This window comes from Amblyomma maculatum, chromosome 11 (genome assembly GCF_055883805.1).
Source record: "Amblyomma maculatum isolate TAMU_Amacu chromosome 11, ASM5588380v1, whole genome shotgun sequence".
In the NCBI taxonomy this organism is placed as follows: Eukaryota; Metazoa; Arthropoda; class Arachnida; order Ixodida; family Ixodidae; genus Amblyomma; species Amblyomma maculatum.
In genome coordinates this window covers 96,490,983-96,513,558 of record NC_139354.1, presented here as the reverse complement: position 1 = coordinate 96,513,558, position 22,576 = coordinate 96,490,983, and the positions used below count along the sequence as shown (strand labels likewise).

At 42.9% G+C, this 22,576-nt stretch overlaps 1 long non-coding RNA gene across 1 annotated transcript; it reads right to left on the bottom strand.

The window, feature by feature from the left end:
- Positions 1-7,534: 7,534 nt before the first annotated feature.
- Positions 7,535-21,190, bottom strand: LOC146174447 (uncharacterized). Its single transcript, XR_014702217.1, has 3 exons — positions 20,986-21,190; positions 12,333-12,384; positions 7,535-7,748 (listed from the first exon to the last, which is right to left on the bottom strand). It is a non-coding gene; the product is annotated as an uncharacterized LOC146174447 (long non-coding RNA).
- Between the last annotated feature and the right edge of the window lie 1,386 nt (positions 21,191-22,576).

Below are 22,576 nucleotides of genomic sequence, written 5' to 3'. Positions count from 1 at the left end.
TGATGTATGGTTTTTAGCACAAATAAATACGAGGACAAGAAAGGCGAGACACACACACACACAAGCGCTATAACGCGCTTGTGTGTGTGTGTGTGTGTGTGTCGCCTTTCTTGTCCTTTGTGTGTGTGTGTCACCTTTCTTTTCCTTGTATTTGTTTGCGTTAAAGAAACCCTAAATCAAGATGCTTCTTCAAACATCGCAAATCTCGTCCTTGCCGTTGTGACTGTAGGCGACGAGCCACTGAGATCGGAAGGAAGGGCATGACCTTGAGGGAGCGTAGCGGCTATATCGGCCCGCAGACGCCCTCAACATGCGCACTGTCCCATACATGCGAGGACGAACGAACAAGCCCGTACGTAGAGATAGTAAATGGTGCATGCCCTCCGCGATGTCTTTCGCTCAAGATACTACTTCCCTCGCGTAATTGCTAGCTCATTCATCGTGCACGCAAGGGCTGCATCGCTTCTCATGTATATGTACCCGCTCTCTTCGTACTTCTGTCAACGGATCGTCAAAAGGGCATACCGCGTTCGGATACTTCAATCAATCGGCATAGAAAATGGTTTTCTGCTTAAAATGCGGTCGTTCGTCGCCCATTCCTCTCAGGTGATGAAAAGCGAGCTGCTGGGCGTCAGTTTGCGCCACTTGCCGATGCCAAAATGTCCTTACCGATGAAAGAGAAGGGTAGAAATAAACAGCGCTCAATGCGGTATCATGCAGTCAACATTTGAAGAAATGTCTCGCGTTAGGGTTGGTTCGAGCGGCAATATATCTACCTAACATAAGAAAATAGCGCAAACGAATATCGCGCATGGTGGTTTTCAGGATGTGTTTATATTTTGAAGCAACAGTGGGACACTGCAAGGTAGTTGCATTCAAAATTTGATTGGAATAGAATAAAGCTCCCAAACGTAGCTCAATACAATTTCAAATTTCTTCCGCGCTCTAAATGGGTTTCAAAACAACCACAAATATCAAATTCTCTGCATTTTAAATTATATTGGAATAAGTGTAGAACACTTATTCTACCAGACATGTATTACATAACCGCAATTTTGTAATGTGCTTATTTACATCAAAATTGTTCTTCTGAAGCTCATGCTGCGGTGAAAACGATATTTTGTGGCTGCCGTTGCAACGCAATGGTACGCATTTCTTAATCAATATATCGCAGCTGAGGTAGTAGTCAAGATACTTTTTCCATATGGGAATTAAGATGTTATATTCTTCGCAGGCATAGCAAAATTCTCTCTTGGACTTTCTTCCTTTCGGAACATGAACACAGGACTGCCCGCAACTTTGATGTTATTAGCGTTTGTTTTCCAGTCTCACGAGTACAGCCTTGTTCAAAAGTGTATAGCCCCCGGGGTTGGCTTAAGAACCGCGTAGCAGCATTTTTTAGCCTTAGAAGTGCCTCTTCCTACTCGCTAGAGTAGGAAAAAAAATCTTATATCCAACTAATTCGCAACACTGGATATGCAATACTACCCGCACGAAGTGGCTCAGGAGTCCACCACCTGGGCTCTACTTTGTTGAGAGACCTTACATCTTCGGGGCATGTCAGAGGCGGAAGTTAATCTGAGTGTGATCGCTAAACAGCTCTCGACACAAGACTGAGGAATTAAAATTTTTCTTGTCATATCGGCATAAATATTTATCAAAAGAGCAAAAAAAATTTTTGCACACACAAAACACAATTTCCTTGAGTGTTGTGATTGCTTGCAAGGGGAACATGTTTTCGGAAAGTTCAATAGTAATTTGCAAACCATTGTTATCTTATCTTTTACCTGCTGTACATATTTGACGAAGCATATTGATTACGCTGATATCGGTGGGTCCCAGGGGGTATTTTATACGATAGCATAGGCGTTCTAATGCAGCGTTTCTTTGACCACAGCAATGAAATAAAATCTTTGCGAGCTTGTGCTAGCATATAATATAAGAAGGAGTTGAACTGGAGGTGACAGAAATTAAGATAGCCTTTAAAGAAGCGGAAATAATTTTCTGTAAAAGTCACTTTAGATATAAACATAAAAAACTCCAGATGGGAGTAACACAAATACACCAAGGTGAGAGAAACCTCTTGAGTAAAAAACTGCTGAAACAGAGCTCGGTTCTGATTTTCCATTTCCATTGATTCCTTATGTTCATTTTTGGTTGTTGATGTTTATTAGCTTGTTTGAGATACAGAAACAATATTGTTTTTGCTCTGGTGTGTTCTCAGAAAAGCAAAGCACTTCATTCAGACACATTGTTAGCCACTAAGCTTTTTTTACCAATCTCTGTTCAAAAACAGTAGACGTAGGTCTGGACAGGGATGGATAATATGTTGCGTTTTGCAAAGTTGCACAGCAGTGGTTGTGGCACGTCACAAGTGGGCCTCTTTGGCATTGCCGTAAGGCTTTTCTTTATACTGAAGGGCATCTTCCTCTCCGGTGGTAAATGAAAGCGTATTGCGTAAGCACTGATGTCGGAGGCAAGCTGGTTAATCAGCTTAATTCCCGCGATTCCACTGCCCCAAAGGAACAATCGGAAAGTTGTGGACATTTTCTCGAATGTGGACAGTGTGTGAGAATTTTTAAGTTCCCTCATGTCCATTATAGAGCATGCGTAGTACGTTGTTTATAGCTAATTTTTCTATTCTTTATTCTCTTACGTTTCCAAGATTTCTATTTTGCACAAGCCGTTTTAATATGAAATGGAAAAACCAGTTTGCACAGAAGACGAACTTTGTTTTTATTAGCTCAAAAAGACTCTTGAATGTTAAGCACGAAGGACAAATGTAAGGGGAAAGGACGTAGAACTCTATATGTTACACATAATAATGGTTTAATCATTGTAGATCATCATAATATAGCAGTGTATAATAAATATAGTCCGTGCAGATTCGCGTTTTATTAGTGTACAATGCCTTCTATTCGCGCATCGCTCCAGCACCGCATCTGGGACATAATATTCTCGTGCCGCTGATGATGTTCTAGTCATTCAGCAGTCATTATAGACACTGAAGCTCACAATATTTTTTAGGATTCAGCAATTGTACAAAATTCGGCTAGCAGCTGCTACATAATTTAGGATTGATCAGGACCTATAATGATACGCTTTCCAGCTGATGTTGTCATTCCTGCCAAGCAATAAATTCGCAGAATGCGCAAAGCATTCAGCGCATTTCTAGAAAAAGTTACAGCGGGAAAGGAAACACGTCATGGAGCCCAATACCTCTATGTGAATGCTCTTTTGAGCCAATAAATGTCTTTCACCACCACACCACCGGAGACCGTGTTGCTGCCTTGGTTGATTTTTTGCCTGAATTGCGCCGTTAGTTGCTGCTAACCGTGATCTGTTATTTGTAGTTCATATATATATATATATATATATATATATATATATATATATATATATATATATATATATATATATATATATATTGTAACGTATGAAATTGTTTTAATACAAGTTAACGTCGTATGAAGGACGGACGCACCCGGCTCAGAAACCCGGATCAGTCTGCGCGTGCCTCGCTTCTTCTGCTTCTTCTTCTTCTGCTCCTGCTGCTTCTCAGAGCGCCGCTACGCGGCGTACGAATTCCCCCCGGGCAAACGATTCTCAAGAAACTTAGGCAGATTGAAGATGGCAGAGCTTCAGGTAAGCCACGTGAACAACTTGTGTGTTGCGGGATCGGCGGTTATCTGTGTTGACTTTAGCGATGACGTAATTCACGTCATTCAGTTGGTCCAATACGACGAAGGGGCCATCGTACTTGCAGACAAACTTCTCATATAATCCTCGCTTGCGAATGGGTGCCAAAAGCCACACGTAGTCTCCAGGGGAGTAAGCAACTGCACGATGATGTAGATTGTAGTGTTCTTTCGAGCGGCTCTGAGAAGCCAGTGTGCGTAAGCAGGCTATACGACGAGCTTCTTCGGCACGGCATAGTATCAGGGAACGAGACACATCGTCGTTGGGGGAAAATGGGAAGATAGTGTCTAGGAAAACGTGGGGAGTTCTTTCATACAGTAAAAAGAAAGGATAATAGCCGGTAACTTCATGATTTGTAGTGTTATAAGCGTACGTCACATACGGTAGCACTGCATCCCAGTTGCGATTGTCAGACGAGACGTGCGTGGACAGCATGGTTGTCAAGGTGCGGTTGGTGCGCTTGGTGAGACCGTTGGTCTGCGGATGATACGATGTCGAGTGTCGGTAGTGTGAACCACAAAGTCGGAGCATTTCTTCCACGACATCAGCAGTGAATTGCCGACCACGATCAAATATACTTGAGTAAAATTTGTCGGGCTAGTTGGTTCATAGTTCAATGCAATAAAAAGCTGCGCTAATAAGGCACGAACGAAGGAAAGGTAGGACGCACACAAACGCAGACTCACAACTTTATTTCGTGAAGAAAACCATGGCATATATACGCGATCTCCGCTACTATCTAATCACAAAAAACAGCAAGCGAAGAGGTGACGTGCACTAAATCAACACACAATATCAAATTCTACTCCAGAGATGATAAACTTAACTAGGGCCGGCCCACTAACTAAACCAAACCCAAAAGGCTATGTATAATGTCTGCTTTGGCCTTCTTTCATGTGTCTGCGTTGTGGGTTGCGTGTTGGTCGGATGTCATAGCTTCGCGAAATTTGTTGTTGTTAGTGTTGTTGTTGTGGTTGGAATTAATGTTACACAATTGGTTTTAGCCTGACTTGGTGCCTTTTTTCACTGCATTGCTTGTTTCTGACGAGGCTTGTATAAGGTGCTTGTGTGACCTGGTTTTTATACCATGTTTTGTTTGTCTAGCCTGAAGATGGTGTTATGATGTACTATGGGTTTTGTCTTGCATCATTGTGTTGTATTCGTGCTTTACCATTTGGTGGTTGTGCTGATAATCCATCAGACTGGAAGATTTTTGGTTTACTTAGTGGGCCGGCCCTAGTTATTTTTAGCATCTCTGCAGTAGAGTTTGATATTTTGTGTTGATTTAGTGCACGTCACTTCTTCACTTGCTGTTTTTTGTGATTAGATAGTAGCGGAGATCGCGTATATATGCCTTGGTTTTTTTTCACGAAATAAAGTTTTCAGTCTGCGTTTGTGTGCGTCCTACCTTTCCTTCGCTCGTGTCTTATTAGCGCAGCTTTTTATTGCATTGATCAAATATAATACCACGGGGTGCGTCATGGCGAAGAATAACAGAATGCAAAAGAAACGACGAAACATCATCAGTCTTTGCGGCACCGAGAGCAGCGGTCTCCGCGTATCTGGTAAGATAGTCAACGCAGACGATAACCCAGCGGCAGCCCTTTACAGTCTTTGGAAATGGACCGAGCAGGTCAATTCCAATCTTTTCAAAAGGTGAGGTAGGTGGCTTGACGGTTTGTAAAGGCCCGACCAGCGTGGTGGGGCGTGCCTTAAGTCGTTGGCATTGTTCACATGTCGCAACGTATTGCTTGGTTGTCTTATAAATTTGTTGCCAATAAAAACGCTAGCATATTCGGTGTAGGGTACGACAGAAGCCTAGATGTCCAGAGGTATTATTGTGCATGGCATGCAAAATTGTGCACGGAGACTTCTTGGGACGACCAAAAGGAGGGTAGCATCGTCAACTGAGTAGTTCTTCTTGAACAAAACACCGTCTTCGATAGTAAACTGCGTTGACACTGCTCTTCCTTCGGCCTCTTGTATAAGAGGCTGCAGTGACCGTTCGTTGCGTTGTTCTCGACTGAAGGTCACCATACTAGGAAACGTTGACGCGATTGAGGTTAAACAGCCGTCGAAACCGTCTTCATTATTAACTGAAGTCGGCAATGGGTGCCGTGACAAGCTGTCTGCGTCACTGTGACGTCGTCCACTCTTGCACACGACACCAAAGTTGTATTCTTGTAGGCGCAATGCCCAGCGCGCCAGACGACCAGATGTATAGCGAAGTCCGATGGTCCAGCATAGCGAATGGTGGTCAGTAACTATGCTGAAGTAGCGTCCATATAGGTATGGTCGGAACTTATGCACAGCGAACACAACTGCGAGGCACTCCAATTCGGCAACTGTGTAGTTTCGTTCATATTTTGTGAACGTGCGGCTGACATATGCAACAACGTGCTCGGCCACACTACGCAGGTGCACAAGCATCGCCCCAAGACCGATGCCACTGGCTTCAGTGTGAACCTCTGTCACAGCAGAAGGGTCGAAGTGACGCAGCAGTGGTGCTGAAGTTAGAGAAGACTTGAGCAGATTGAAATGGGATTCGCACTCTGGGGTCCACACAAATTACGAATCTTTGTGCAGTAGAGAAGTAATGAGGTGGGAAAGTTGCGCAAAACGAGCAATGAAGCGCCGAAAATAATAAGAGAGGCCAAGAAAGCTCCGAAGACTTTTCAGGGGGCCTGAAGTTTCGAAGTCGCGTACTGCAGCAATCTTCTTTGGATCCGGCATATTACCATCAGTAAACGTCAGGTTCTTCTTGTTTCTTCAAATCTTCCACACCTCTCCAAGGTGCTCTTCGATTCGGCAGGTGACGTGTAGTTCACAGACAAACACACTGAGATGTAGGACGACGAACTTGCAGTAACAAAACGAAAACTAACTTTATATAACAAGAACACGAAGCACAAGGTACAGAAAACTTATTTACACGAGGCAGTGAGCCATCACACTTTACAAACGAGACTGAGCGAAAGACTAATTGCAAACTGAGCGCATCGCTCCTTTTACGACTTCTCAGTCGGGGCCTTCCTGCTACGCTATCTTCTCCGAGCGAGAATCAAACCAAAATCAGAACCAGAACCGTCGATGGCTGCGTGGCGCGTTCTTAAAATGTCAGCGCAGAAGCTTCTAGGCGCGGAGGGGGAACGGAAAACAGCTTATCGCTGCCAAAGCTATGCCTCCCCCCCCCCCCCTCGGCCCTCTGGAGGGATCTCGAATTTACTCGAACATGGTCAGCACGCGCGGCCCTCCCGCGCGAAGCGAGAAGGAGGGCCGGGACCGTGCGGAGGAATGCACGCATGACTCCGCCCATGACGACAAGGGTGAGGAAGCGCAGCGCGGTAGCCGAGATTGCGTAATTGGTGGTGTCGCGTTCTCGAAGCTTGCAGAACTTTCCATCGCCGTTTTCTGCGGCGCCCGCTCCGAAATATTAAAGAAAGGGCCACCGCGGCCTTACACCATCCTCGTTGACGAGGAACCCAAGAACTAAAGTTTGTCGATCTCCAAATAGCACTTCTTCGAATTCAAAATGAGGCCCGCTTTGCCAATGCATTTAAGAATATTATGGAGCGTCTCATTGGGTGCGCATGGAAGGTATTTCCAAAAATGATAACATCATCAAGTTAACACATGCATATTTCCTATTTGAGGCCACAACGGATAGTGTCCATAAATCTCTCGAACGTCGCGGGAGCGTTGCATAATACAAAGGGCATTACATTAAATTTCTATAAACCATCTGGTGTTACAAACGCATTCTTCTCACGGTCGGGTGGATGTAGAGGAATTTGCCAATAGCCAAGATATTTGTTTATATATATCTTTAAATAACTTATTCACAGATCGAAATGGTCGTTTATTCAACTATATAGCAGTGCATTTTAACTTGGGAACCGTCGTTTTCTTTGACGCCCATGGGCCTGGGGTCTAAATCCCCAAGGTAGATGAAGGCTAGGGTCAAGGCACACTCCAGATCGTTCGTTTCGTGTCTCTGGAAAACAATGACATCCCAGCTTGCATTGCATTCGCAGGTCCATTGGATCGCACTGAAAACAGCAAAAAGTTTTGCGTTAGTAAAGCTTTTTTAAGAAATGATATATAATTAAATCAGTTTTTATTTGCAGCTTCTACGCTAGATACGGCAATAGCTATCTATTAGTTTTTCTAATACCGGTGCAGAGGGGAAATGGTTTCAGCCCACCAAATTTGAATTTTTACACGGCGGCAAGAATAGTTGCTTGGACACGGCGATTGTCGTGCGCTTGTTTGTCCCTGAGAATGCGTCTGACCACTATTATCTACGAGCTGCAGATGTTTAGCATAGCAATATAACTGAAAGCAACTGTCAGGTGTCACTTGACCGACATTAAGGCTTGGGTACCATTTTCACGCTAGGAGAACAACATACGGTTGTGTTTCTCATAATTGCGAGATATATAAACTGCTTGAATTAATTATTCACGCTTTTCGTATTATATAGCATCTATTCTCTGAAACTAAGCAGCAGCAAAGAAGCACCTAATCCCAAATGGGACTTTGATGCATTTGAAATTATTGTGGACGAGACCGTTTTGCATGGACTCAACTGGTAAAAAAGGTAATTGAGCTGTACTTCCAATTAACTTTTTGTATAGGCCAATGAATCAAAACATTTTCTTTTCCAGCTAACTCTTAATACTAGGGGCGTAATCTGGGAGGGCAAAAATTTAAAACTGGGCTTCAGTGATTTAATAGTTCCGTGCACAATGAATTAGGCAGATCTACACAGCGTGCGCATGCTCTGAAAACCGCCTAAAACGAAATTTCTTTTGCTGCGAGGTAAGCAGCACGACGCGCTGCTGACTGCTTCAAGTGAAGTCAGCCAGGTATTGCTTGAGTCTTCTGTAGACACGTACAATATTGTCTTACAAAGCTCCAGGGTCGAAGTGATAATGTTCATAGTGACATTTTCCTGCTCGGGCAGCGCTGCTGCCTGTAGTATTCAAATATAAAATAAAAAAGAGTCGTCCTTAACTGGACACACAAACATACAACATTCGTACCCATAGGAATGGCTTGTCTGATTCAACCCAACCTATCGGGTCAGATCTCTTCACACCTGCTGAAATCAAATGTGTTGCATATGTTAGGAGCTCCTACTAACTCTGCAATGTCATATAATGTGTGACGCCATACAATCTGGGCACCAACCTGTGCGTGCCTATATTACTTTGAAAATGGCACCTGCAAGGAGGATACTTGCTGCATGTCGCTCACGCCGGCGACAACGCCAAAGCCAGGTTTTCCTGAGAACGAGTCCTTTAACGGTGTCGCGTAAACGAGCTTTCCAAACCTTAGTGCCGTGAACGTCCTGTTCTCGGCACCTTAGAGGTTGTATACAGTGCACGTTCAGGTGATATAGGGTTTCACTGTGAAAACTACAGCCCCTTAGCTCGGCGCATACCATTTTTCTCGTTGATTGTGTGCAACTTGTGGCGTAAGGAATTACACTTTTCTATAGCAAGTTTTGCTTATATATGACGAGAAAGAAGGTGTTTGATTGAACACCTGAAAGAATATGAATAAAAATTAAACACGAATTAGCTTAATGTGGTAACTGGGAAGTATGTCCGCTAGCTTGTAGCGTCCAATGTCGATTTGGTTCAGACCTACAGTTTCAATGTCAACGTTAAGAATTGGGAAAATGATCAATGGGGATTCTGCTGTTAGCGCATAATAACATTTGTTGGCAGCCTAGTGAATCTTAAAATTGCAGTGCGAGAGCGAAGTGTTGGGGGATGATTGTATCAGTATCTTGGAGAATTCGAGTGCTTGCACCACATAGCGGCAGTGAGTGCTAGCTGTGTAGGCTTAGCACTTGAAAGGCGGAGGCGGGTCGATGACTGAGTGCTTGTATGAAATGTTCATTGCAATGGATCGTTTGGCACAACTTCGGGACGGAATTCCTTCTTCGGAAATGTTTATCTGTATTTAGGTTATTTCTGTCTGCGGCTCTTCCTGGTTTCAGATAAGCACAGCGTCTAAAGTTAAAATACAGATACATCAAGCTGGATGATACGGATTCCAACATAGAAAGGCTATTTCCTTTGTAACGTATAAGCTGTTCATAACTAGGCAGTCTCACAAGAGAATGCATGCCGTTATGACCTGCAGAAATAATTAAAATTGATTGTGCGAAGTATCAAAGCGCTTCTATTTTTTCCTCATAAATGCAGGGTATTAGGATAACGTAATCAGCAAGCTATAGTTAGTTTTCTGACTATTAAATCCATTCAGAAGTCAGTTTTCTTGGGCTTATGCTTAAGATCTACATGGCTCGGAAACAGAAAAACGCTTAACACGATAAAGTGTTATTTCCATTTACTTCCTGAATGCTCTTGTACAAAATCTTGTGACTCACGTTGGCGTCTACAATACCATCTGCACAGATTAGTTTCGTTATGCAACCTCTTAGTTCTGTTCCAATTTGATGTATTCACTGGAAATCATATTTCTTCTTTAGTTATTTTTACATTTGCATTGCTCCGTTACTGTGTGAACCAAACACCGTTAGAAAAAATTGACAACTTCGTGTAAGGAAACAGATAAGCTAGATGAAATGCATAATTTCTTTCAAAATGTTTGCTTCGATCGTCGTTGAAGCTAACCTTCAATTTTTATATTTACGCTCCTACTGTACTGTTGCAATGCATACTTTTTACTGTTATCAAACATATATGGTAATTACAATTGGCATGTGTGATATAGCAGCTGCTGGGCAAATTACATGAAAACGTATTTAGCCAGCCTAAAAACCCGGAAAAAAAAAGTAGATGATATCCCGAGTCTTGAAGTTTCCACTGGAACATTTAATTATCGCCTGTGCATTCGAATCGAATAAGTAGATTATTGAAAAGAATATTTGCCCTAACATTGTCTCACCCTATTTTAAAAAGATAAAAAAACTTGGCTCACAGGAAAACAAGCGGCTGTAGAATTCTATGAAGCTAATATAATTAATATCGGACGCAACGGGCACGCGACTTTTAGAGTGCGTCAATATTTCCGCTATCACCAACGCCAAAAGATTCAATTCTTGTAAAGACGTAGCCACAATACAAAAACCTAAAATATTTAAAGAGTGAACACTAAGTTTCGTCACCCTTCGAGAGTGCGCCAGTGGCGTTTTAGATGCGATAGATTTCCGACTGTACACCATACTTCTGGGCTACTTTTCGATGGCAGTGGAAGACAATGCTCCCGGGTATTGCGTGTTGTTTCAGCATGCACATTACGACTCTACGATGATTGAATTTACCATCACTTTACCACTTCAGCTTGCTTCATGCGCCGTGTAATTGTTCCACGTTGTACTATATAGTATGACGCGTTTGAATTGTGGTGCTGGCGGATACTCTTGAGAGTTCCTTGGACTGCCAGAAGATCAAATCAGTCGATATTGTCGACCATAAACCCTGACTGCTCAATGGAGGATCAAATTCTAAAGTTAAAGCTCAGCTACTTTGGTCATCTGATGAGAAGAGAGGAGTCGCTGGAGAAAGACTTGATGTTGGGAAAGGCTGAGGGTTACCGAAGAAGGGGTAGGCAGCGAACGCGATGGTTAGATGGCATCCTCGAGGCGCTGCAGATGAAGTTATGTGATGTTAGGAAGGTAGTGAGAAACCAGAAAGCGTGGCGTGATATGGTCTATAAGGTCGCGAAGAGTCGGACACAACTGAACGACTGAACTCAACTGAACAATATAGCATACCAATAATCCTTTAGTGCATACCTTATGGGATCAAATGTCTTAGGAAACGTTATAAGTCCAAGCTTTGCAGTTAGCATGCTCTACTACAGTTCTACATATTTGATAAAGCCAAATGGCTTCCTATTCTTGAATATGTCTCAGAAAATAAAAGCCACAGCCATTGGTTATAGAAGCAATCCTAAGAAGTAATCAGACAGTAGACTACTAGCTAGAATTAGTCAACCGCTGGTTAGTTACTTTATTTATTCGTAGTCGCGCTTCAGGTGCATAAAATTAAAAAAATTATGCCTTGAGTTAACGCGTTAGTATTGCTTAGCAGTAAAACCAAATGGTGTAATTCAAATACGTCTCGGCCTACAGAGGCGCAATAAGTGTATTATATTGGCGAGATCTTAAGCGCACCTGGACTTCCTTCTTACTTTTCTGTTACTATGGCAGGTGAATTGCCGCTCGTTTTTTTCGTGCCAATATAATCAAATTTGGAAGTAAAACAAAACAAAACAAGTACAGATTAAAGTTAGTGGTTTATGAGGTTTTTCTTCTTTGGAATCGACCTTTTTAGCAAAAACAGGATGGGAACTTAAAGGTTTAGGGGCGTAGGAGGAACCTGAAGTTTTCATCAAGGGATCTAATTCTGATGTTGCTTTTCTGTATAGCTGGGCTAATGATGTTTGCAATTCATTAGGAGCATCGGCGCTCGCTTTGTCGAAGGAGAAAATTCCAGCGCTGTTTTATGCGTTTTAGTTAACTTCATTAACGCTACCTCACGGTTCAAAGACTTTGCGATGCACGTCTTCGGTAGCGGGAGCATTAGTCGTTTTAATCACAAGGAGCGCTTCATTTTGTCATACAAAATATAAGGCGTAAACTATTGACTTACCGGTTTCATGCAGCTAAAATGGTTTCGCGATGGAGGTTGCGAGGCTCCTTTCCTGAAACATATCAAGGTAAATGTGCGTCGCAGTGAATTTTATTTATAATACAATGATGATGGCGGCCACATCGTATTCTAAAGCAAACAAATACATCACAAAATAACAAATGCACGCCAAGCACTTTCCGGAAAATCAAATATTTGACATATTTAGAATGCCTAAAGCTATTTACTCTGGAGAAAGCTCTGCTGAACCTAGTAAGGCATGGGTTGCTTTTCTAGCAACTCCACTACTGGTCCAAACGGGGCGGGTAAGTTGTACCTGTGGATTGTATCTGAAAGGGCGCTCTATTTACATGACTACGCCTGATGGAGATACTTCCTGCTATCAGGTCGGTCATGGAGCTCCCCAGGGAGGTATCCTCAGCCCAACTTTATTTAACGATGCGCTAATTGCAGGAGTGAACTGCCAACTAATATCAACGTCAGTGCATATGCTGATGACATCTGCATCTGGGATTCTAGTTCGACGCGCTCACAACTAGGTGCGAGATTGCAATGACGCTGTATTATCGACATCGATGTATCTACAGCGTCCATGTTTGCTTTTATCGGCAGAAAAGTGTGCAGTTATCGCATTTATGGCAAAATGTGTCTGCTGCTATCCGATTACGTTTTTTTATTGATTTATAGGAAGGGAAAGGTACGGTAACTGTCTCACTTGTTTCCTGTGGACACTTCAACCACGCTGTAAGGGAAGGGAGGAAGGTGGGAGTGAAAGTGGAAAGAGGAGCCGTAGTGGAGGACTACGGAATAATTTCGACCCCCCGGGGGTCTTTAACGTGCGCTGACATCGCACAGAACACGGACGCCTCTTCGTTTCGCCTGCATCGAAACGCAGCCGCCGAGGTCGGGTTCGAACCCTGGTACTCCGGCACAGTAGTCGAGCGTCTTACCACTGCACCACCCCGGCTGGGCTACTCTTCATCAAATTATAATACTTTACTTCTCCAATGCTAGATTCTTGGGAGTAATTATTGACCGCAGACTATTTTTGTCGATTTATATTATTATGGTGAAGAAACGGCAGGTGATATTTGTCACTTTCTTCGTTTCATAGCTGGAATCAAATGAGGTGCAACTGAGCGCTCCTTACTATGGCTTTACGAGACTCTGCAAGTTACGTCCGGTACAGACGCCTAGTACTCTCTGATATGAGTGTTTTATTTTGGTGAACTTTAGAAAGTGTGAAAGCGTATTCACTGAAAATATGCCTTGGACTCTTCACATGCACCTCTAACAAAGGTGCAATTGAAGAGGCACATGCTCGCGCATATATATATATATATATATATATATATATATATATATATATATATACTTGTCACACGAACCACTTCGAGTATATTTACGAGCGGTTACACGACACCATTTTCACTCATTGAGCAAGATTTTGGACGAAGCCGGACTTCAGTTTTAAAAGTGCACTCCGCTGCCATCAGTCTCAAGTACCAACAGGATATGCCCTCCCAAATTGTCCCGACTAACCCCAATGGCTGATGGATAAACATTTGGTGCACCTTTGTGTTCCCGGGATACTAAAGAAATCAGTGGTGCCAGCTAGTGGGCTCAAAGAACTTTCTCTGGCTCATCTTGTTAGAATATTCAAATTATATTCACATATACACTGATGCATCTGTGACAGCACAGCTGAGGTCATATCCGCTCAGAAAACAACTCTACATTTCTTTTGGGAGATACTTCTAAGTCGACCACCGCTGAATTTGTAACCCTGAGGGAATGTATTCGCTACATATGTATGGACCCACCTCAGATATGGTGTATATTTACGGCCTTGAAGACTGCATTGCAAAATTTGGAAAATTTATTACGCCACACTGCTTACCAGTCTCTGGTACTAAACTTTATGAAACCTCTTACATCTGCCGGACTGCAAAGCCACATCATAATGCTTCAATTGATCCTTGCCCACTGCAGACCCCTTGCAAATAAACAGGACGATGTTGCAGCAAAACGTGCCCTAAGCAATGGCCTCTAAACCGTTGTGCCTTTTGCAAGAGCGGATGTGACGTATCTTCTTACTAACTACATAAAAAATTCCACTAGATGGGCCCAGCCAAGCGCTGGACACATTCGTTTAACAAGGTTTGATCCAATATTTTCACGTGGTGGTGACCGGGGTCGATGACACAAATGAAGACACAGGCTTGATGGTACGGAAATTAATTCTTTATTTGGCTGACTTGCGCCCTCAAAAGAACTAAGCAACTCGGCGGCGGCAATAGCAACAAACATGCTGGTCGATCGTCGAACAAAGAATGCTCGTCACACTCGTCAATGCTAAATTTAAAGGCTGCACAGAACAATCTAGATAACGTCGCAAACAGCTACCAGCACGGGTTGGAAAATTGTCAAAAGACACCCGAGTGGCCGGAACCTTCGAGACAGATCTCGATGCATCTTGCGCTACAACGAAACTGATAAAGTGTGACACGCGACATCGAGCACTAACAAACAAAGATTACGGAACTGATACGCGATCCCGAATCAGAGTGATAAGCCTGCGTGCCGGCGGCTGTTAAAAAACAAGAAATAGAGTTTTGAAGGTTTCGCGGCAATATGGACATTTTATGTTCGGCGTGGACTTCCGCACCATCATACATGTTTGCTACATAAACTTCTTTAAATCATGACTTTCGCGCGCAGGTACTTGCATTTAATTAATGTTCAACTTGTGTTTTCCCCGAAACTGTGGAGCATATATTATTGATGTGCCCATCATATGCTCGTGGAAGAAATGTTGTAGTCGTTTCCTTGAAGCGCTATCACAAGAGGCTTCTGTCGGAGGAACTGCCGCTAGGCGCTTGGCAATACAAGGGGAAGGATGTCCAGGCAGTGCATGCTATTGGCCGTTTTTAGTGCGCCAGCGGACCTGCTTCACGCTTGTAACGCAAGCTGCCCGGCGTGTATGTTTTTTCATATGCCGTCTCTTACATCGCCACCCATCATTATCCTCTTTCTTCTCCATTCCCCTTCCCCAGTGCAGAATAGTAGGCCAGATTTTATTCATTCCGGCCAACCTCTCTGCCTTTCTTTTCAATAAATCCATCCATGTATATCACTGCCGCCTGAGTTGCTCGATAGAAATAAAACGAGACCAATATGAGTGTTGTGGTCTTTACTTTCAAATTGATTGCGATGTTCAGCAACTGCCCCTAGCGAATAGAACAAACTGAAATGCAACAAAGGGAAGCACGCAGTCCCCGCTACGAGTTGCTGGTTGCCAATATGCAAGTTTGAGAGTTGCTTTGTTAAGTTTGTCGCGATATGCTTACATATGGCCTATATTCTTAGGGTTAATGCACTTCTTGAAAGCACAGATGATGGTCCATTTTTGGGAACATCTCTACTTTTTCTACACACATGCGCTGTACGCGCATGATATATTTCCACCCTTGGTGAAATTTGCATTTATTTCCTTGTCGGGGAAAATTGTTTACTCGAAGCGAATGCTCGTTGGCCCTTATATTTACGTGTTTGTTTGCTAGGAATCTCTGGTAGCGCATGTTATTGGCACTATTCTAAACTCTACTATGAAAGTTTGAACAGTATATTGCTTCACTGGCACCCTTCCCTGTAGCGAATCTTTGTGTAGGTGCACTATGGCACTTCTTTGCTGAGGGATCAGGAGTGAACAATTTCTAAAATTTCTTAAAAAAAACACAGTTATAAAAAGAAAGAAGCCTACACTAAGGTAATCTATAGTTATATGCCAATAGTGTACTTTTCGGGTTGTAGACATTCGCCTCTAAAGAACAAGAAACTGCACCCTAGACGGTTCCGATCATTCTAGTTGATCACGATCTTCGATTGTCATTTGTTTCCAGACATTCTTGCGGATGATGATCTGGGGAGCCTTTCAAATCATGCCATACATTTGGCTGGTGTCGAAAAGCGCTGCAGTCTCTCGCATCACCGTATTGATCTATTCTAGTGCACGTTTCGGTTCATCCATCATCATCATCATCATCAGCCTGATTATACCCACTGCAGGGCAAAGGCCTCTCCCATATTTCTCCACTTAACCCGGTTCTGTGCTAGATGCATCCACTTGACCCCTGCGAACTTCTTAATCTCATCCGCCCACCTAACTTTCTGCCGCCCCCTGCTACGCTTTCCTTCCCTTGGAATCCAGTTTGTTACCCTCAGCGACCATCGGTTATCCTCCCTTTGCACTACATGTCCTGCCCATGTCCATTTCTTCTTCTTAATTTCCACTAGAATGTCGGTAACTTGAGTTATTTCTCTGACCCACTCCGCACGCTTTCTATCTCTTAATGTTACCCCTACCATTTTTCGTTCAATAGCCCTCTGGGTTGTCCGCAACTTAAGTAGAACTCTCTTGGTTAGCCTCCACGTTTCAGCCCCATAGGTGAGTACAGGCAAGATGCAACTGTTGTATACTTTCCTCTTGAGCGATACCGGTAAGCTGCTAGTCATAATCTGCGAGTGCTTGCCAAATGCGGTCCATCCCAATCTTATTCTTCTTGTTATTTCCTTTTCATGGTCCGGATCTGCGGTTACTACCTGTCCTAAGTAGACATATTCGCCTACTACTTCCAGTATTTCGCTACCTAATGTAAACTGCTGTTCCTTCCCGAGGCTGCTGAACATTACCTTAGTCTTCTGCATATTGATTTTCAAGCCTACCTTTCTACTTTTTCTGTCTAGGTCATCAATCATTATTTGCAGTTCATCCCCCGAGTTGCTTAGCAAGGCAATGTCATCGGCAAATCGCAAATTACTGAGGTATTCTCCATCTACCCTTATCCCTAACTGCTCCCATTCCAAGTCTCTAAATACTTCCTCTGGTATGGTTCATCCATACCAGATCACTGAATAGTGCTGACAACTTCAAAATCCGTGGTTCACTTGAATAGGCGGTGCATTTTTCTCACAGCAGAAGTACTGCGAGACCTGACGTCACAGACTGATGGGATAAATTACAACCCCACTACGTTATGTTACGCGCCCACCAACGGATGCTTCTCGATGGAAGTTAGAGCACAGGCACATGCCAACGCATCAGAGATGCCAATATTGTGAAACTCAACTTGAGTATTAAGTGATTGCTGATTAACGGATACAACTTGGCGTGTGCAAAAAGAACTAGTCCGTTTTGCGCACTGGGCAGTTCACATTTACGCATGCTCAAAAAAACATGTTTACGGAAAGCGCAAATATATTGCGCAATATACAGCGTTCTTTTATGACTTCTGCGTAGCTGCTGCTATGCAATAACTGCCGCTGTTCTGTCGATAATAGCATTCGCAGCAGCTTCTACAATGAACCATGAAAATTTATAAAATATGTGCTTTAATTGCAAGCTTTCCATTTTTTTTTATATTTGACAGGACGTTGGTGTAGTCGAACACCAACCTTAACCAGTTTGGAGTTTCAGCAGCGGTAGGGACGGTGTATAAGATCAGATTGCATTTGTGCGACAATGCTCAAGCTTCGGTGGAGAGAGTCCCGGATAATCCAAGATTTTTCCATTATTACATAGAAAAATACAAGTTTCACCCACAGGCTTCATCTGCCAAAGAAACAATATCTACAGCAGCCGATCCAATTAAACAGCCTCCATCTTGTTACCGCTTTGTTTCTCTATGCTTCTATAATGAGCCTTGTTTAGTTTATTATTTGCAGATTTAAAAATCTTAGAAAAGAGACCTGACAAAAGTATATAATACCTATGCTAAGTAAATTATTTCGGTGCTCCTGGCACTTCATTTATATAGAGTAGTTTTCTATAATTAAGCCAGCAGTTGAAAAGAGCAATGCGTATAGAATTGATTAAAGCGCCAAAAGAAAATATAATAATATATGATGATCTGCGATTTTTTTAGGCATATAAGCGAATATTTTTCTTCTCTTCAGCCCAGACGGAGGCGGCAGGGTATGTTCCTTAACCAACACGCAAGCTTTTGCATAAGCAAAACGCGATTGTATCCGCACTTACACAAAAAAATAAACGGGTAATATTGAGAGGAAAGCACCTAGACAGAAGGACATTTTCTTGGAAGCGGTTGTAAAGAGGGGTCCCTAACAGGACCACCTGAGTCCTATAAAAAGGACACTGTAACAGCGCAATTTCAAACATTAATGCCCGGCTGCTTAATGGGCATCAGTGCTGCCGACTCCGAAAATTAGCCCTCGACCGACATCAATATCTGTGTGAAGAAATAAACCTGTCTCGATTAAGGCCAGCTATTGGCGGAAATATCTTGATAAGGACAAAATACAATAAAGAAGTGCGTTTATCCAATCAGATTTTCTGTTTGGCTGGCAAAAGTTGGTAAAACGTAAAAAAAGGTAAAAGTTGCGCTGGGAATAAATACAATAAAATATATGAAATGCATGCATCAGGAACACAATACGTCTTAAATTTGATTGAAGCCGTGCACACTGCTCTTAACTTCAAAAACAGCAGTTAGTTTTTCAGCAGCTCCGTTGTGACCAACACGATTTGCTCTTTCTTGCACTCTGTTGTTCCGTGACTCTGGGACAAGGGCAAACATCCCGCAATAACTGATACGCCGACACCCCACCACCATAGGATCTAGGGGGTCTGGAGCTGAATATTTCAAACTCTGTACAGAATCATGAAGACTCCTTTTATACACTCAGTGTCTGCCAGCTGAACTTTGGGTGGTACTGGTCGAAATAAATGTAAGAAAGAGGCTTGGCATCTCACTCAGTATCCTGTTTTATTTCTAGGTAGATTACACCTGTAGCTTCGACATGCCTCAACATATCCGGTGATGGTAGCATTTGTTTTTTCTTTTACGCTGAGTAGGTGTAGAGCCTTTACTCGAACACTCTAAAGTGGCAGCTCTTTATTTGTTTATTATTTACCTAGCTGCTCGCTGTTCGTCTCCGAGAGTTAGGTAGGTTTTGATAAGAATATGTCTATGTTTAACACTGCTTCGCTCGTTTTAATATAGCCCAGGCATTACACGTCAGCCAATATTACCAGATTTGTAAATTCTCCAACACGCTCTGAACATGTAAAGCGGCTTTAAGCAACGTCTAAAGAGTCTGTCGACGGGCCAGCTAGCACCAAGGTTTCTTGGAAGCCCTTCAAAAGCGGGCGTCCTTGTGAGATCCGAGTAACATATTAAAACAGTGGCTTACCTTGTGGCACTAAATCGCGTCGTACGAAAACCCTACCGGCACATGTTTTCCAGATCAAACGTCTCCTAGATTTTAAAGCACCCTCTTACAAAATCGGACTTCTAAGAATGTTTTGTGTGGCATTGCTCATTATAGTGACGAAAGTTTCCTTTATTAGAACGCTCGTACTGTACACTGCGTTGACATTCCATATGTTTCTGAATGATCTGAAATTTCACTTGCATAAATGCGGTAGAAGGCCATTTCTTGCGAGGGTAATTATTTTGATCTATGATTTATTAAAGTTGATTTTTCTCTCATAAATATGAGGATATGGACGCTGTCAAGTGCACACGCTCGCGTCTCACTGACCAAAAAAAATTGCCATAAGTTTGTGTATGTGTGTGTGTGTGTCTATGTGTGTGTGTGCGCGCGCCTGCGTGCGTGCGTGTGTGTGTGTATGTGTGTTTATGTGTGTGTGCTCGCACCTACGTGTGTGCGTTTGGTTTGGTTTGGTTTGGTTTGTGGGGTTTAACGTGCCAAAGCAACTCAGGCTATGAGAGACGCCGTAGCGGAGGACTCTGGAAATTTCGACCACCTGAGGTTCTTTAACGTCAACTGACATCGTACAGCACACGGACGCCTTGTTTTTCGCCTCCATCGAAATGTGTTTGTGTGTGGGTGTGTGTGTGTGGGGGGGGGGGGGGAGTGCATAGTCGAGAAACGCTGCGCCCGGCGCAATTTTAATTCTTTCCGGCCGTGACCCGCACCTCGGGGCTACCGGTGGACACCTCTAGCGACCGCCAGCATTTCGCGAACAACCACTACTCTTCTGCCATACGAAAAGGAACTGCGGAAGAAGTACGATCAACCAGTGCTCTGGCGAATAGTATGTGGAGAGGGAGTGACATCGAAGAGAGCCCATCGATAAAACAGCAAGATAAGAATGAACTCGGGTGCATAGATGACATGCCACACCATGAAGAAGACGTAGGGCTAAATGTGTAAGTATCAGTTCAATAAGTTTTGTTATATGTAAATAATGAGCCATGGTAATTGGGAGAAGTGACATATGAAGAGAATAAAGGAGGCTGTAGGGTAAGTTAAACTAAGCGATAGAACCTTCACGCTATACAGAAAACCGGAAACATAATTCGTATTGAAAGCAAAGAGTTCCATGAAAAACACTGAATAGCCGACCTTAGGACATCTGTCAGCGTTATGTTTTATGATCATATGTTTCTACGGGGCGTGCATGCATGCGTAAAGCTATAGAAAATTTAGGAGTTAGGTTTCAGACAAATAGAAAAAGTGCAGAAGATTGTCTGGTACCGATATGTTCATTGATTCATTTTTGGGCATCTATGCCGCCACTCGGGGCGAAAAAATTTGTTATGAACGATAATGTACGGCGAACGTTTGTTGAGTAGACCACATGGATATTGGGAAAAATAATACTCACTCGACAATGACGGCAAACATAAGCAAAATGCATAGGCTGAGCGCGGGTTTCATCGTTTCGCGAAATCCGGAAGCAGTTTCCTTGCAAGCTAAATACAGCATCTAAGTTTTTATCATTTATAATACTTGGAGAAATGTCGTGCGAAATGCACTGTTGCAAGCATCAAAACTCGCGAAATCGCGATTCCATAGCAGTCACGCTTGCGGAAATGATAAAGCCGTTGCATCGACTGGTCTCATCAATATGAAATGAGCATTTCGTATTCCATAAGCATTATTATGACGTTCTGGGCTGCTAAAACTGTAGAGTGATTACTAGGATAAGAGCAAAGTATGAACTTCGGCGTCTTTCGTATTCCCCTAAGAAAGGTATTGTGCGAAATTTGCACGGTCAATCAGGCGTGTCCCAGCAGGGCTCTTTGTAGCGTTAATCTGAACCATCAATTATAATTTACGAGTCCCCAGGAGGTTTTTCCATATATACAGGACGGAGACATGGTATTCAGATTATTACTAATGATTCAAAGAGTGCGAAAGGTAGTGTGTTCGAATGACTTGGCAGCAATATAACTTTAAATGTGAAACGGCTCCGCGGGCGAGATATTCTGGATGCATTCAAGTGATTGTGTATCATATTTCGCTGTTCTGCGGAAAGCAGTACATTGGCCTTAGTGGGAGATGTGCGAATGAATGGGGTAAAAAAATGAAAAAGCAACATGAGGAAATCTGGCAGCAACCTTGCGTTGGAATGCAAATCCTGCAAGATTTTCCAGAAATAAAATTGCCCATTCCACCTATATAACGCTGAAGATTAAAAAAAAATACCGACGTGTTAACGCAAGACATTATAGAAGCCTGAGCACAAAAGTTTTGCGTGTCCGTTTTTTTTATTGAAGAAGGAGATCGAATTTTTCTCTTACTATCAGGACCGTCAACGAAAACAACAGCGGTAGTTATATGATGGGAAGAGGAATTAAGATCCGCGGGCGTAAATAATTGTCTCATGTACAGAGGAGAGAATTTATGGTTGGCCTTTTGAAAAGTGAGTTGTCAGGGCAGCATCGTTTTTATTTGTGTCTCTCTTTGCATTGTTGTCTGTTCAGCTGCGTTGTTCATTATGTGCTGGACGTTAATAAAAATGATATAAATAAATTTCTGATATATTTATGCAAGTAGCAATTATCGTTTCGCCGTACTCGTGGCGACAGCTGTGCAGGACAACTGCAGATGGTGTGACACGGTAATAATCTCCAAATGCCAGTGAAATTGATCAAAGGTTTTCATAGAATGAAGGCGTTTTGATGTTATTTCCACGAACAGTTGCCGGAAATACATAAAAGATTAAACATGACAACAGAACTGTCACATTTTGCTTCCGCCGTTTGCCTAAAACGGCGTGCTTCTAAAAACAGCGAAACGCCTATGCACACGTACTCCTATAGACATGGAAACGTCGTTTTCATCATCAAGCATGATTTTAAATCAGCACAGCCGCAAGTACTGACGCTACGGGAACTATGACAATATAATTTCTCCATAATTCCTAAGGAGGTTCAAGTACACCACAGCACAGATGCTACAAGATTTTTGTA